The sequence below is a fragment of the Protopterus annectens genome, chromosome 2.part2 (genome assembly GCF_019279795.1).
Source record: "Protopterus annectens isolate FY-2018-M chromosome 2.part2, PAN1.0, whole genome shotgun sequence".
Lineage (NCBI taxonomy): Eukaryota > Metazoa > Chordata > Ceratodontiformes > Protopteridae > Protopterus > Protopterus annectens.
In genome coordinates, this window is record NC_056730.1 from 916,409,862 (window position 1) to 916,424,861 (window position 15,000).

A 15,000-nucleotide genomic window follows, 5' to 3' on the forward strand; every position below is an offset into this window, starting at 1 on the left:
GTCTACTTGCATTGTTAATAGCATAACAGGTAGTGTACTTGCTTTAAATGCAAAAGGATGTGAGTTCTACTCCTACAGTATGTAGATGCATTGCTGATACTGTACTGTGTTGTAAAGGGGGTGGATGCTGCAGTCCTTTTTGGCGAAGATACATAGTAACTATCAACCTATCAGTTTGCCATCCATTCCCTATTGCAATATTACTAGCTTATTTTTTTAATGTAACATAGGCAATTTATTCCTCAAGGGCAACAGGCACTTTATTTGTAGATGAAACAATGAAATATAAAGTTGTTTGCTAGCAGCAACCTCTTCATTAGTTACAGATCTCTTTAATGTGGAATTATTTAGATGACATTTACTTCTTCAGAGATTGTGCATACTTGATACTGGTGGATTGTAGAAATTTGACTAGACTTTTATGATGGAAATGTTCTGAATTGGACAGTTTTGTCATTATTGGTACATGCATTTTGTTTGTTTTTTTACTGGAAAAATGTTCAAAACAATAAATTTAAAAAGCCCTCTAACAACTGTACTGTATTATACAAGGAATATAATTTAATGCAATCAGGAAGGTGTATCAAAAAACACATGTATGTTTTGTGTGCAAGGGGCCTATGATTTGAAAACAGCCTAAAGTTTATCTGCCACTGGCAAAATGTATTTTCTTTGAAAGTGGGTTTCAATGCTGTTTCAATGAATGTGAGTTTTAAGGGCAGAGAAGTTTTAATGTTAAGTCTGTTTTCATTGTGAGACTGCATTGCTTTGTTTAGCAGATGTCTATTAGTGTTTGTGCTGTAAAATGCAAAATAACACCTTCAAATGAAATCCAAATCATTGCAGAAGTAAAGCAGTATGCACATTACAGTGTTTATGGTAAATGGGACGAAACAGCCAAGTAATGGTTTACTGGAATGGCTGCAGGGCGGAGGCTCCATTCGACCGTGATTTTGTGAGGGGGGAAGGGCGGCAAACTCAAAGACAGCCCCAGCTGAACTATACATTTCAACTGTCCAGATTTTTGCAGAATTAATAGATTTTTGCTTCTTATTTTTGGTTTGTTCCTCATAAAATTTGTGATTTTCTGGCAAATCATTTAGGAATGAAGTCACTAAATATTGACAGACATTGAGTTTCAGACTTCATAACCTTCAGAAAAATGCATGCTGAAGCAAGACCTGTTATTCTATCAACTAGGTTTATACAAGAACAATTTTTAGTACTGTTTATATGTTCCCCCAATATATTTGGTCTTGTCCAGATTTCCTGCATTAAGAGGTTGAGAGGTACGTGCAAATAAATTGCTTTATAAAATTAGGAATATCCAAACCTCTAAACTGTCCCCAATTTTGGCTCAAAATGTTGCTCTCCCTCTAATAAACCCTCCACAAAATGTCAATTTTGGAAGAAAACGTGGAGGGTTTACAATTATAAATAACTATAACGATCAGAGTTATAGATTACTTTTATTTCAGAAATGCATGCAAATTCTCTTATTTTGTCAGCCGCTCAAGTTAACAGTACTAATATTAAAAAAGTGTCCCTTCTTTGACAGGTTCCCAGCTGTATTGTGTAGCAATACTATATAGTTTTGCATCACATTTTTGGTCCGTTTTTCATAAAATTGTGTTTTTCTGGCAAATCATTAAAGATTGAAGTTGGAAAATAATGACAGACATTTGAGTTTTAGATTTCATACCCTTCAGAAAATTCATACTAATGCAAGACCTACTACTATTCTATTATCTTTCTAAGTTTATAAGAGCAATATTTAAAAAATTGTCCTTATTTTTGGGCATTTGTCCCACTTCTATGTATGGCTTTCTCTAGATTTCTTGCTCGGAGTTTGAGAGGTATGACAAATGTGTCAGAGCCATCACCGTCAGCCAGAGACATTTCAAATTGTGACATACTTGTTGCACCCCACACCCCTATGTAGTGACTATGGATGTGTCCAAGCAAGGCAAGGAGCAGTTATGCAGTTTAAGTGTGCAGAATATTCCCCCATCCAAAGTACACACAAGTACGACAGTGGCTTTTCATCTGTCCTTGATTTTGCAGAATGTTCTGGTTTTCTGTCATATTTGTATACTGTTGATTTATGCTTTTTATTATTCAGAAATGCATGCTGTTGCAGTGCCCTGTTGCTCTGTGTTTAAGTAGCAATGTTTTAATGACCATCAGGTAAGCTTGTCTGAGATTGTAAGATGCAAGTAAGCTTTAATAAGCACACTGTTAAAGAATTACCAACATTGAAAGCCTTTTTGTTATTGCCATGCAGAGAATATTTATATAACTAGATAACGTATAAGCCTTAGGTATTGAAATGCATTTGACAGTATTTGTAATAAAGGACAGGATTACAGTATTTTCAGAAGCTCATTACATTTGTTGGAGACATGCAGTCATCTTTGCAGGCTTTAACAGTATACTAAACAGATTGCCAGTCTATCATGTGTGGTCCATAACCTGTGCAGTAATCATTTAAGCAATTTATCTTGAGCTTGTTTCTTGTTTGCTGTTCATTTTTTTACTTTGATCATGTTTTCCCCATGAAATAAGTAGATAGTTGTTGTCAGGCAGCAGGACTTTTTTGGATGAGAAACATTTTTACAAGTGGGGGTATCACAGAGATTGCTACTTTCAGCATGTTACTTGGTACTTTTATAAAGCTGAATATAAATTATAACTAGTAGTGCAGTGCAAGGAGAAGTGGTTTGAGTTGAGTGCTGCTTGTTTTTTTTTATACTTGATTTTGACGGGGAGAAGTGGTTTGAGTTGAGTGCTGCTTGTTTTTTTTTTATACTTGATTTTGATGGGGATTCCTGTAATGTATTTAAAAAGTAATTTATTTTTTCATGTCTCACAACCTTTTTGTTTCCATCTAGATATTAAGTAAGCTGTCATGTAGCCAATGCATTGAAATATTTTTTTTCCTTCTACACTTCATTTTGTCTTAATTGGACTCTCGTAATCACAATTGGCACCCAGGGCAGCATATTTAAAGTTCCAGTTGTTGTGGTTTTGAACATAGCTCCGCCCATTTCTAGTTGGTCACACCCCTGCCATTGGCCCCACCCATTCAGCTGTCTACTGCAGCCACCCTTTGATTTAAAGTCACCAGCTGCCACTGCTCTCTACTGTATACTGTACTGACAAAGTAAAAAAAGAGAGTGAAAATATCAGCTCTGAGAAAAGCGACAGTCAGTTTTGCAGTCCTGACTTACACATACAGCAATTATGTTCATAGGTTTGTAGGTTCATACTAGGCTATCTGCCCTAGGGCATTTATAAGCCTAGCCAGTGTGTGTTTGGCTTTCGCCACCCATTTTAAAATAATTTTACTATGCCCTTTTTCGAGGTTAGTATACTGTGCCTCTGTCTAACAGTGACACAGAAGTGATACCCGGGGTAAACCTACGATCTCCCATCCACTCATCAAGATTCCTCTTGAAGAGAGTCAATGAGGGACTCTGCCTAACCTGGACTGGGATTTTATTCCTGAGTGAAGGGAGCCTCTGGGTTATGAATCTGTCCCTCCAGCATGTCCTATTTATTTCAGTGCTGAGGTTCAAGTCTCTCGAGCACGTAGCTTGATGGGATTTGGATTTTCTGAGGTGCAGCATGTCCATTAATTCCGGATTGGACATGACTTTATACGTCAGGCACAGATCGCCTCTGAGCAGGCAGTATGCCACTGAGTAGAGCTGGAGTTTCTTTAACTGGGCAGCATATGGCATCTGTTTGAGCCCTTTGATCCTCTTGGTGAGGTACTTTTGGGGTCTTTCCAGTTGCTGCAGGTGTCTGGTAAGGCACATCCCAAAAGGGGCATTGTACTCAATTATGGGCCTGATGAGGGATGAGTAAAGAGGCACGATGACCTCTCCTGATCTAGATGTGAATCCCTTTATGATTAGGTGGGCTATATAAATTTTTTTCTAACCACTTTGGCCACGTGGTTGTCAAATGAGAGATTGCTATCAACTTGGGTCCCCAGGTCCCTAATTACTTCTTCTGTACTTAATGGATTACCACCTATGTGGTAATTTGTGGGCACTTTGTTTTTGCCAAAGGGGATGACTATACACTTTTTGGCGTTTAGCTTGAGGCCATGGCTCTGGCACCAGTTGTCTGTTTCTATGAGGCCCTTTTGGAGGATGCTTGTGTCGGCTGGAGTGTCAATTATGGCGCCCAGTTTGCAGTCATCTGCAAACTTGGTCAGCCACAGTCCTTCCGTGTTGGCCTGTACCTCCGAGAAATATATACCGAACAAGAGAGGTCCCAGGACTGAGCCTTGTGGGACGCCACTTGTAACTGGTTTGGAGTCTGACATGGCTCCAGCAATTCTAACCACGTGGGTTCTGTCCTTGAGCCAGTTTGCAACCCATCTAGTGACATAGGGGTTTATATTTAAGCTGGTGAGCTTATCTATAATGCCCGAGTGGGGTATTGTATCGAAGGCTTTTGCGAGGTCCAGGTAGGCTGTGTGGACCACCTTCCCCTCGTCAATGGCCTTAGTGACTGTTTCAAAGAAATCAACCAGGTTTAAGAGGCAGGATCTGCCCTTAACAAAGCCAAACTGGGTAGGATCCAATATCTTTATTTATGAGGTCCATGATGATCCTTTCCATAGCTTTACAGACCAAGCTAGTCAGGCTTATGGGGCGATAGTTTCCAGGATCCGTTGAGGCACCACCTTTGTGGAGAGGGACCACTGTTGCTGTACGCCACTCTTTGGGTACATATCCTGTAGTAAGGCTGAGATTGAACAGTAGTTTTATGTTTGGGTTTAGCTCTTCTTGGAGTTCATGTAGGATGTGGATTATGTATGATATAATAAAATGCACTGTAGGTGCTCCACCCCAATCATCAACTTCTTATATATCTTCAAGTCACAAGTCACTCATAAATCGCAACACATGCAAGCTGGGGAAGTAGAAAGACCCAGTATTTTTAGGTCCTGTGCTGTTGATGAAGGAGATCATTGTTGAACTTTATTTCATTGATTTGGTTAATAACATCCATGGTAAACTCATTTAGATATTGCCAGTATTACATTTTATTAATAAATATTGTGGAGCTTGGATTTATTAATTTATTTATTTTTTCCAAGCTGATCTTCTGCCCCCCATCGAGTCTTCTTCTTAATGCTTCTCTGCTTCAGGGCTTCCACCCACACATGATCAAGAGCAGATGGGAGGGGGGTTTAACTCAGGCAAACTGTGGATACTTTGTACTTACATTGCCATGATGATATTCAGATAGTCTAAACGTCCCTCTTGGGTTGGTGGACATGCAGGCCAAATCTTTGTGGTGGCATTTAATGCTCTGTTCTTGCAAGTGTACACTTCTGTACAGTTATTATTAGGACTACCATCCATCAGTAGTTGAACTTCAGTCCCTAGGCGATATTCAGAACTTTATCCTTTTGCTCTGCCAGTGCTGTCCTGGGACCTCACACTTATCTCTGTAGCATGGCTTAATGGCAATCTTTGACCCATACCTGGAAGCAACTGTACCACTTGAATATTTAATGATGCACTATTCTAGGCATGCAATGCATCAGTAGGGGGTAATGGAAGCTTTGGTATTTGTTTTAAATTTAGATCCGAAGTGCTCCAGATTTTTATACCATCTCCTTTGAATGCTTAATAGGAGTAGAAAAAGCACAGCAGATTCATTCACATTTACTGTCCATTCAGTGACACAAATGTGTTTCTGTAGGATTATCCTGCTTTTCTTACTGTTAGGCTTCCTTAAAATCAATAATGAATTGGCACATTTTGCTCATGAATTTGGCCAGCTCATAGATCTATCTGTAACAGATAGTTACCTCCACCACCATCTGTAAAAACCGCAACTCATCAAGTTTGGATTTTCACATGCGTATATAGACACCTCAAAGTTGACAGTGAAATACGCATCATGGCAAGGCCATCAGAAGACATCTACAGTCTACAGATAGTTGCAGTCATCCACCACCATTTTTATGAAATGATACTTCCTTGCATCTTCGTCAGAAATTCACTTTGTATGTGGAAACTGCAACCTGTGATTCTTATCTTTCTCTCTTTTTTTTAAATATGCAACACATATGGATTCTGTTGACTCCCTTAAGGGACTTCAAGTTTCATTTATACAGTCACACCATTGTTATTCAATATACACATTAAGTATAACCTTTTAGTTGTCTATATGCTGTCAGTGTGTCGTAATGCAATATATCAGGGTGTTCACCTGGTTCCCCTCTGGGTTGGAAGATAAGTTACTGGCCTGCGAAACGTTCAAAACCGGGCGTATCCACCCCGTCCATTCGGTGGGGTTTGGAGAAGAAAAGGGTTCTGGCGGCTGGATGCTAAGGGCTAAGGAGCACTGGTGGCCATATTGATTCCATAGCGCGCGGCTGCATTCCGTCAGTCCGTTCAGTGTCCTTTCATTCCACACACCATGGCCCTCAATACAATCTTCAACAAAGGGTCACCAGCACAGCCACACACACACTCACCTTCTGACACCATTTTTACCTTTTAAAGAAGGCCGAGACAACAGGTGTGCAACTAACGAAATTGACTGCCAACATCTGTCTCGCAGCCTTTATATATCATGTCCCCCCCCCCACAGAACACTAGCTCACACAAGAACACAGTCAGTGTGGTTAAGGTATTTTGTTCTCATTTGTGATGTGGTAGCAATTACCAACTGCCTATAAATAGGAAGGAAATTGCTTCTCATTTTCTGCTAGTAATTCTTCTTCAGATACTTCCCTGTTTGTGTCTTTAAATTCCTACTACAGTCTTATGCTGCTTGGTTAACTTTACATTATCTGACAGAGCTACCCCTGGCCCCTTTCTTATTTATTGCTGCTATCACTCACTAAATGGGTAATCCAGGACAAAGAGAAGTTGGTTATAAATGAGAAACAGCTATACAGGAAAATGGACATGGGTTACACTAAATGTCTGATCTCATATAATTATGGTTTCTGAGAAAAAAGGGGGGGTATGGCAAAGACGCATGGACCAACCCTTTCAAGGCACAGTCGAGAATGTCAGAGTATTGGCTTCTGTATTCACTGACCACTGCTATGGCATTCTACTGGTGCACCCCCCCCCCCCAAAAAAAAGCCGTGTGTAACTAAAAACTACAGAAAAGAAAAAATAATATTTTCAATAGATGACATGCAACAGCTAGATTCCCTTATTTCATGGTTATAGCTGGTTGTTCTTGAAATCAGGAAGGTTTGGAGAGAGAAGGGAGGAAAACTGGTTAAATGTCTGATGGGATTGTTTTGTTAGTGCAGTGTTTTTTAAAGTGTAAGTAATTTGGCTTTTTGCTGTTTTGCAGTTTTTTTGTTACAAGTTAAACACTGTTGTAGATTTATGTACAGTGTTACACATTCTGTTTCAAAAATTAGGAAATAATTAAGGTGCCAGTCAATGGTGCTTTGAAGGTTATAAAAATCTGGTCAAACAAAAACATGGCAGTGAAAAAAATATTTTTGTGGCTCAGCTTCTGTCTGGATAATGTTACGCAAGTCATTAAGGGACCAAAATATAATTTCCTAAAATAGGAACATTGAAAACAGGAAAATAGAAATATTATAAACAGATGGCAATTAGAAATCACATCCTGACCTCTTTAAGCTTTAAGTCAACACAGACTGGATCACAAAAAATCTAATGAGGGTGATTTGACATTTGCATCAGTTCTGTTTTCAAGAGATGATGTGAGCTCCTGAAATTAACAGACTTTTGATTTCACAGGAAATACTTAGGCAAACCTGCTTTCATATCTCAGTTTTCTTTACTGCTCACAAAATTTCTTTGTGAGAAGGTTTCTTATTTTAGAATCGTGCTAACATGGCAGTTTAACAAATGTATCTTATTCATTATCTGAGTTTTCCTTCCTACCTGTCACTATTCAAAGCATGCACACTGATATGCTGACAAGGCTTAACAAACCTATACACACAAAACTACATGCACACTCTTTTACATACGCATGTACATTCACACATACACATACACACACACACACACACATGCATACATACACCAAACACACATCTTATGTACAGACTCATACTCAACTGCCATGATACATTACATAATCCAATAAAAATGTACTTAAAATCTTTATGTGGCACTATTGACCTTTCTCTCTATTTCATGTTTTTGTAAATATTCAGTGAGGCAGTCCCATCCAGGTTCTTTCTTCTTAGTAATTCATACATTTTGTGTTGACTTACTGTCATTCATTCTTCAGCCTCTACCAAGGTTTACATGACGTTACCCATGTTACTCCCTCCCACTGCTTCTTGCATTCCATACCCTCCTTACTGCCCATTAGTATGGCCCAAGATTCTTTTACCTGTCACCCCTTCTGTGGTTACTCAGTGTTCCTGCTTCAGTTTAGTGTCCCTTCAGCCTCATTGCTACTTACAGCCTTTGTCACCACCTTTTACTTCTACATTTGTGATGGACTAGTCCCAGTGGTCATTCACTATTGCAGCAATACATTATAAGCATGGCTTATTTGTAATAGCCACTGGAATTGCCTGGATGAATCAAGCATCTTATGTATTCTTTCTATTTGTAATTTGGAATGCCTGTGTGTTCTGTGCCTCCTTCACCTGAAGTTATATCAAGAAGCAAGTTTATGTTTGACTAAATCTTGCCAAGTGAAGAATTCCACATAAACAAATAAGTGGCATGCTGACATTAGAAAAGTCAAAGAATATGGCTTGCTAAAGTATTTTGTGAGGTCTGCAGCACAGGAGAACATATATGCTCTTCCACAATCATTTAGATGAAATGCAGTGCATGCCATCTTCTTTTCTGTGGGTATTATACAATTTTCATCAACAAATTATGAAACACATCAGCGTATTCTACATCCTTCTCACTCATCAGTTCTCCTTTTATCCTTGCACTAGATGGCTGACTGAAAGGAAAACAGAACTCTCCCATCTGAGTCTGCAAAGTATGTTCCAACAATCTATTGCTACTGCCTCTTCTGTTGTTTTAATTGTTGCATTCAAAGATTATATTTTTCTGCATGCATATTCATTAAATATTGCAATGTCACAATGTTTTCAGTGGCACATCACATTCATTAAGTTGAACATGAGGTGAGTCAGTGTTTACTTTTAAATTATTTGGATATAACCTTCAAGTGAAAGAATACAAAGGTCAGGAAGTGCCCGTGTGCTTACAGAAAAACAGAAACTAGATTTGTTGCTAGCACCCCAAATAAATAAATAAATAAAAGAAATGAATGTAACTCTATTTACTTCAGAAAAACATGCCTATTTCATTAAATCCTAAGCAACATAAATTGCTTCATGGTGAATTAATCAGGCTAATCCTATTAAGTAAAAAATACATTATGCAGAAAATTTTGAATTGAATGGACTACTTCATGGCAGGCAAATTATTTTGAACAAATAATTTTGACTGAACTTGCTATAAAATACATGGAAGATAAACATGTATATCATGATATATGACAGAACAGATACTGCAAATATAATTATTGTCACACACTGCTAAGGGTTGTGGGGTAAGGAACAATTCACTACATCATTATGTATAATTTATTAAGGACAGTTTGCTTACTTACAGCTTTAGAACCTGAGCAGAAACCTGAAACATATAACATATAGTAGTAATACACTTCAGAGGAAATTAAAATAAAACTTATACTAACCATTTAAAATGAAGCTAGTGCTCAGACAATAAAGCTACTTCAAATGAGCTCTTATGAGCCCTTATACATTAAAAATATTAACTATGTCTGGTCTCTAAATATTTGCTCAAGTCTTGCCATGTACATTGGACAAAAAATACATATTTTGTTCTCATAGTCAAAAGGCTATATCATAGGTTCATAGGTAGGTACTAGGCTATCGACCCAAGGGCCTACGTAAGCCTAGCCAACAAGGTTACCTGGCTTACAACACCCAAGAAAGTTATTTTCCTGTGCCACTGTCGAGCAGAGACACAGAAGTGATCCCCAGGGTGTATTTCCTATTTCCCATCCACTCATCAAGATTTTTCTTGAAGAGTGCTAATGAAGAACTTTGCTTGACATAGATGGGTAGTCTGTTCCAGAGTATGGGAAGTCTCTGGGACAGGAATCTATCCCTCCAGCATGTCCTGTTTATTGTGGTGACAAGGTTTAGGTCCCTAGAGGTGTAGCTCAGAGGGATTGGGATTTCTTTAGGTGTAGCATGTCCAACAGCTTTGGGTTTGACATAGTTTATATGTTAGGTAGAGATCACCTCGTAGTAGGCGATATGCTACTAAAGCTGGAGTTTTTTGAGGCGGTCAGTGTAGAGCACTTGTTTGAGGCCATTAATCCTCTTTGTGCGGTGCTTCTGTGGCCTTTCCAGCTGCTGCAGTTGTCTTGTGAGGTACATTCAAAAAGGGGCGTTGTGCTCTATAATGGGTCTAATGAGTGTCGAGGAGAGGGGAATAATGACCTCTTTTTTTCTGGATGAGAACCCTTTTATAATGAGGTGTGCCACGTAGAAGGACTTCCTGACTACTGTGGTAATATGACTATCAAAGGAGAGACTACTGTCCACCTGGGTCCCAAGGTCTCTTATCACACATTCAGTGTTAAGTAGAGTGCTGCCTATGTGGTAGTTCATGGGTACAGAGTTTTTACCAAAGGGGATGACACTACACTTTTTGGCATTGAGCTTGAGGCCATGGCTCTGACACCAGGCATCTGTCTCAGCGAGGCCCTTCTGTAGGATGTCCACATCATTTGGGGACTTGACTATGGCTCCTAGTTTGCAGTCATCTGCGAACTTCATTAGCCAGAGGCCTTCTGTGTTAGCCTGTACTTCAGAGAAGTACATACCAAACAGAAGAGGTCCCAGGACGGAACCATGTGGTACTCCACTTATCACTGCTTTGAGGTTAGATTTGGAGTCTGCAACTTTTACAGTGTGAGTTCTGCAAGTGAACCAGTTGGCAGCCCATCTTGTGATGTAGGGATTTATACCTAGTTTAGTGAGTTTAGCTATAATTCCAGAATGGGGGATGGTGTCGAAAGCCTTGGCAAGGTCAAGATAGGCTGTGTGAACCACCTAACCCTCATCTACGGCTTTGGTGACTGCCTCAAAGAAGTCAATCAGGTTCAGGAGACATGATCTGCCTTTCACAAACCCGAACTGGGTGGGATCCAGAGATTGGAGGTTACCAATGTCTTTGTTTATGAGTTCTATAATGATACATTCCATGGCTTTGCAGCCCAGGCTCGTCAGGCTAATAGGTCGATTGTTCTCGGGATCAGTGGTGGCTCCCCCTTTGTGGAGTGGGATAACTGTTGCTGTGTGCTATTCAGTGGGCACAAAGCCTAATGCGAGGCTATTATTGAACATGGTGCTTAAGTGGGGAGCCAGTTTGTTCTGAAGTTCATATAAAACACAGCCTGGGATGTTGTCCACTCCCATGGATGGTGTATTTTTGGCTTTAGAGAGTGCAGCTTTTACCTGCGTAGTTGTTATTACAGGGACTCTGCATTCTTCCTGTTTAGATATGGGCCCTTTAGGGGGTGAGGGGGGTAAAGTTAGCACTGAACCTATCTGCCAGGATGTTGGCAATATCAGTTGGTTCTATAATTTTCATGCCTTTGTGCTATAACTCAGAGCAGATCTGGGTGTTGCCATCGAGATTCTTGACATAGCTATAGAATGCTTTGTGATTGTCCTTAGAATTAGTGGCGATTTTGTTTTCGTAGCTAGCTTTGGAGGATCTTATAAGGGATCTCAGCTTCTTACTGAGGCTGACCAGGGAGCTCCTCCACTCATGGGATTTTACTCTTTTTTGCAACAGTTTCTTCCTTCTGTTGTACAGTTTGTTTATGCCAAGGAACCACCAGATTGGCTTCCTTTTTTTTGAGGATAGCGTCTTGGTTCTGTTTGGGATAGCATGATCCATGCACTCATGTAAGTGCTTATAGAGTGCATTTGTGTAGGATTCAGCAGTTGTAACTGTATTGTCCATCTGCATGGGTGTCATGAAGTTCACCACTTCTGTCTTAAGAAGCATGAAGTTGGCTCTGGAGACATTTTTTACCATGGCTTCCTTAACGGAGGGTGGGGGGGCGGGATGTGGATATCAAGGGTGATTAGTTTATGGTTGGATCGGACCAACGAGGAGTTGACTTCTGGTGTGGAACACTGGTCACTCATGTTGGTAATGACTAGGTCTAGGATATTGTTGCCCCTGGTGAGGGTGTGGATACGTTGATCCAGGGCATTGGAGTTAATGAATTCCAGAAAGCATTGAGCTAAGGAGTTGGTACACGAGTAGTTTTCCCAGTTAATGGTGGGGTAGTTGAATTCGCCCATTATTAGGGTGTTTGGTTGAACTCTAATATTTTCCAGTGCATCAAGAAAAGAGGAGTGGGAATCCTGGGGCATGGTGGGGGATATGTAGCAAGCTACAATTTGGATTGCAGTTATGCCCAGAGTTAGTTGCACTTGGATAACCTCAGATGCATTATGCTGAGCAACTAGCCTGGAGGTGTGGATATCCTTAATGAATATGGACACACCTCCGCCTTTGGTGTTTTGGTCCAGGTTACATGGCCGAAAAGTGTGGTATGAGTTATAGCCTGGTAGTGCAGAGATGCTCTCTGGAGCCTTGAACCAGGTCTCAGTCACTGCACAGATATCGATGTTTTCCATTTTAAGGAGTGCCTAGAGTGAGTGCATTTTGAGATTTAAAATTCTAGTATTGAGTAGCATTACCCTCAGTTTTCGCTTGCTTGTTCCTGTTACGGTGGTGAATTTGTTATTTGAACCTTGCCTAAAAAGGCACTATAGGGGTAGCAAGAGCCATATCCAGTATCCGGAATCCCAGGGGCAACAGGTGCAGGCCATCTGTGGCAAAGCATTGTGGTCTGTCGACCATGTCATCCCAAGCAGACAAATACTGGATCTCCTTAGAATGACACCAGAAGCTTAGCCAATTGTTGAAGTCAATCATTTTGTCCTTGTACTGCAGTATCATTCAGGGTCATGGCAGAATGCTTCTCAGGGCTAGGGTCATACCTGCCTGGGCTACAAGATCAGAGAGCTCTTCCATGTCTCTTTTCATGTAGTCTAGGGAGGTATGTCTCAGGTCATTCACACCAACATGGACAATGACAGAGTCATATTTGTACTTGTTGTGGAGTGACCTGAGTGCATGGGTTATGTGGCAGATCCTGGAACCCGAAAGACAGCTGACAGTAACCTTCTCTTTGTTTAGCCTGGTGAGTGGGACATCGGTGTGCCTGACTATAGAGTCACCTAAGACTAGTGTGTTGGGTACGTTGCTTTGCCTTATTGGCTAGGGTTGAGTGGCACACTGAGTCTGTGGGCTATGTGTCATTTGGGTTGTGTTGGGGGATGGAGGTTGCTTGCGTTTCTGCTTTGGAGGTCTATGTTGCTTAGACAGATTATTATTGAGAGCCTCCGCGAATGTTTCTGAGTTACTATGTGTGGATTTTGGTGGTGTAGATTTAGTGAGACTATGTGATGAGTGTGGTGTGGTGCAAATGTTTACCTTCTCCTCATGACTGTCAAGTTCAGTCTTGGTTGGAGAGAGCTTTACCTCCAGTTTGGCTAGACAAGTGCATCTCTCACAGGTTGTAGTGTTGGGTGGTAGGAGGAGAGGGTTGTCTGTGTACCCATCCATCGGATTTTCAGGAAAGGAACAATTTCCTACAGTGCAAAAATATAATCCTGCCATTCTGCATCAAAGAACTAACATTATCAGATACTTCTAACGAATAAATCAGGGGAAAATGATGTACATTGTTAACACTGACCAGTTTACTCCATCTAGCCACAAGTAAAACCATAGCATGGCAGCAATCTTTGTCCGAATTACTGTACTTCTGATGTAAAAACAATGAGGCATGATTTCTAAAGTCCTCATCCCATTAGCCATATGGCTACAGAATTTTCTCTGATTATTTTTTTGAAGAGAGGTTGACATTTACACTTGTGTTGACATCCATCTTTGTTTCTGCACAGACTCATCAAGAATTAGGCAGGGGGTAGAGTGAGAAGTAAAGCTGGACAAATCCGATGTTTCCACTATGAGCTGAAGACATTCAACCTGCCAAGTATCGCAATTCCCAAGCTAGAAGCAAGTCCCCCACACCCCTGAAATTACACATACCAACTTCATGGTCACAAGTAAGTCAAAGAGGGTTGAAGTTTCCACCAAAAAGGGCATCACTACCAGCCCAACTCTCCAACAATGATTTCCTACCAAGGAGCTCTGATCCTCAGCCTACTAAACCTCAAGTAAATGATACTTGAGAAGTCAATCTTACTCCAGCAGTACTGTAAAAAAATCAGATTAACCTTATTGTTAGCATGTTGCTGACAGCCTTGAAGAAATGCTACCATCTATGCTGGCAATGAAGAGGGTACAAAACTTAAATTTTTGTATTGTTCCAGTGCAGGCTCATTCCATGAAAAACAAACAGCAAGATGTCAGAATATTTGGAACCTTATCCATTAACACATTTTGAATTATGTTATAGCATTAGTATATTCACCAACGTAACACTGCTTAGCTTGGAATCCTTTTCCTCTCTCTTTCCTACTAGCAAAGCATTGACCTTTGGAAACACAGGATTGTCATATCCAAAAGTTGGGATATTTTGTAGACACCCTAATGTTTATGGATATCAGCTGGGTATGACTACCCTGTGTTTCCAAAGGTCAGACATTCCTCTTATGCTGTGCTGATGAAATCATAAAAAGGCAGAAACATGTACGTCCACAGCTAGAGGGGTTTGGCTTTAATGGCCTGAAGTTGTTCATAAATAGACTTAAAATGAAAGTAAAAGAAAAAGTCATGGACATTCAGAATTGCCATTTAGCTGAAACACCTGATATCCTTAAAGGGTGATTTGCATATATCCCATGAGGCCCCTGATGCAAGAGGTTTAAGGTATCACACAGTCAGAAGTCTAGCTTTG

The 15,000-nt window shown here is 40.3% G+C and overlaps 1 protein-coding gene across 1 annotated transcript in view; it reads right to left on the reverse strand.

The window, feature by feature from the left end:
- PLXNA4 (plexin A4) overlaps positions 1 to 15,000 on the reverse strand; it is a 2,762,645-nt gene that overhangs the window by 2,218,804 nt on the left and 528,841 nt on the right. The window lies entirely within an intron of this gene.